We start from the raw sequence: 2711 nt of genomic DNA, 5'->3' as shown, positions 1-2711 counted from the left end.
TTGAAACCATGCTAGTGAGTGCCCTCTGTGTGTTGCAATTAAATCTTGGTTGGAATAAGTATTTTCCATTCAAGAAAGAAAGATAGGAAAGAGGAATTTTAAAAGCACAGAGCCATTTCTAATAATTTCAGATTAGAACCTTGTAAATAATTGATATCTGCTTGATTTTGCTGGCTGGACTTAAACCACGACAAGTGAGTAATAGTGTGAAAAGTAGTTCAAACTGAAAAGGATCTTTGTTTGCTGAAGAACCCCTGCCTACCTGATGAACAACATCTTTTGTCCCTGCAAATAATTTAATATTTTTAATAAAGCAAAGGGTAAACTTTGGTATTACTATCCAAAAACTTAGAGCTCTATGTGGGCAGTGATCAGCATCTCCTCTTTCTTTTTCGTCAATATTTAAGCATGCTTTTGTCCAGAAAGAGAATGTTTGTGATGTTGTTGCCGGGGCTTCCTACAGTAGGACTGCTTGAATGCTCATTGCTTAAGAGCTGGATATGTGCTAAATAATGGAGTTTAGAGAGGAAGAGAAGGTGATATAGCAAGAGCAGCCTTATTTGGGCATTGTGTGTGTTTTGGGGTGTGTTTTAAACTATCAATAAAAGGGGAGAAGGGAAAGAAAGGAAATTTTTTTTTCCAGGTGAAATAATGCAAAACAATGCAAAAAAGTTGGATCAGTTGAAATGGCATTTCTGTTGAAGCTGAGTATTAGAAAAGGCACTCAAAATAAAATGCCATTTTGTTTAATGCCTAAAAATACATAAATTAGAATTAGTAAAAGCTGAGACTAAAACTTGGATCTGAAAGAGGATCAACTGACAATAGAACAGTTTTTTTATGTTACCTTAAGAAGTACAAATCAATGTATTCCAATAATGAAGTGGTTTGCCTACCTAGTGTGAATGTCCCTAATGCAGAGGTTGCAAGTTTCACAGCTAGGAAAAAAGCACCCCATGAAGCAAACCATTGAATATTCCAAATGAACTTGCTAAATTTGTATGTGTTTTCAATAGAATCTTGTTGAAAATTTACTGAAGTCAGCGAAAGAGGCCAGTGAATGGGCCAGGCTTTCAAGTGATTGGTATGTCCTGTATGTGCATTGCTTATTCTTCTGAATTATTTTCTTGAGCTTCCGTGGCAGGGAGAGTAAAAGCAAATTCCAGAAGGCATCAAAGATAAGAGGATTGATACTTATTTTCTGTGATAGTGAGGGATGCCACGTCTGCACTTTTTTCCCCTCATTTTTGAGGGGAAGGAACAAGAATATTGATAAGAAATGAAAGGATCTTCCAAAGTTTGTTGCTGTAATGGGTTTTACACAGGTTTACCTTAGCCCTACCTGTTGCTGGAAAAGAACCTTCGTCTTGATAGCTTGAATGAGGATCTATGGGTTTTTTGGGAACTATGCAAATAGATTTTAACACCTTTGGAAATTCATTCACATCCAAGTTCATAGGTATTTTTCTATTATTATTTATAGCCTATATCATATTTTTTTATGAGTAGATTTATAACAGGATTTAACATACAGTTATTTTGCAAGAGTGTTAAAATGCATTGTGTCTTTAGGACGTATGACTGGAAGTGCGGGGCATCCTGGGTCACTTGAATTCAATCCCTTGTTATTGCAACAGCCAGGTCATCCTATTGTGAATTTTCATCTGAAAACATCAGGTTGTTTCATTTCTAACCTGAATTTCTTCATGGCCAATTGCTTACCATTTATTCTTATGCCAGCATGGTCCTTGAGCTTCATTAGTTCTTACCCTTCTCAGGTGTTTGCCTCTGGATCTATTTATACACATCAGTCATACTCCTTTTTAACTGTCCTTTTGCTAGAGTAAATGAGCATCTTTATGTCCAACTCATCATAAATGCCAGGCAGGAGTTATTTAACAGGAGAAGGTAAGTGTTGTTTCAGTTCAGAGAGATCCAGTTGTTCAGGAATATTTACAATTACAAAATCCACAATGAAGTACATTGTAAATTCTGAATTAACTTTTCATTGTTCAGCTGCAGAGTGGTTTTGTGCTGAGAAGTGTTTCTATTTGACAGATTCTTTTTACTAAGATATTTCTTGGAGCCATGACAGTTGTCCTGTTTTTTCCACTGCTTCTCATTATATGGATTTTATATCTTAGCTATACCTTCCGTCACTAAAACTTCCTAATCCATTGAAACACCTATGCTAATCTCTTGGCAGAAACATACTTTTTTTGCTTTTGTCCATGCCTGATATTACATTAATGTATTTTATTAGTTAATTATCTGCCTTCTGATTGTCTAAGAACAGTTTACATCCTGTGAAGTTCAGTGTTTTTTATAGTTACATCTTAAAGCCATACACAAGGCAACATGGCTAAAGCTAAAACAATGAAATGAGGTTAAAGGCAGACCAGGAGTTCAGTGCCTTTCAAACACAGTGACATGCTCACAGGATGGGGCCTGCAACTCTGGTTACTGTTAAAATGTGGACAAGAGCACATCATGGTGAGTATGTGTCCTTAGTATGTATGCTCCTTAAACAGGTTTCAAAGCTACACGTGGCTTCAAATTTACAAATATATTCAGAAACCTGTCTCTCTCACTTGTTGTCACCCTGTTACTCACCTTCCTACATTGTGTTTAATGTCTTGCATTAGCAGCTATTATCCCCAGTTGCAGTTCTCCCACATAATGGGGAATTCCTCCTCAGTTCCCTTATTTTT

General features: G+C 36.4%; 1 protein-coding gene across 2 annotated transcripts in view; it reads left to right on the top strand.

Annotated features, from left to right (window-relative positions):
* The window catches only part of SYT14 (synaptotagmin XIV), a 56624-nt gene that overhangs the window by 37092 nt on the left and 16821 nt on the right, over positions 1-2711 (top strand). The gene's annotated exons all lie outside the window — the stretch shown is intronic.

Source organism: Nestor notabilis, unplaced genomic scaffold (genome assembly GCF_000696875.1).
Source record: "Nestor notabilis isolate BGI_N333 unplaced genomic scaffold, ASM69687v1 scaffold12285, whole genome shotgun sequence".
Classification (NCBI taxonomy): domain Eukaryota; kingdom Metazoa; phylum Chordata; class Aves; order Psittaciformes; family Psittacidae; genus Nestor; species Nestor notabilis.
The sequence above is the reverse complement of the archived record's forward strand: the minus strand, read 5'-3'. Positions and strand labels throughout refer to the sequence as shown.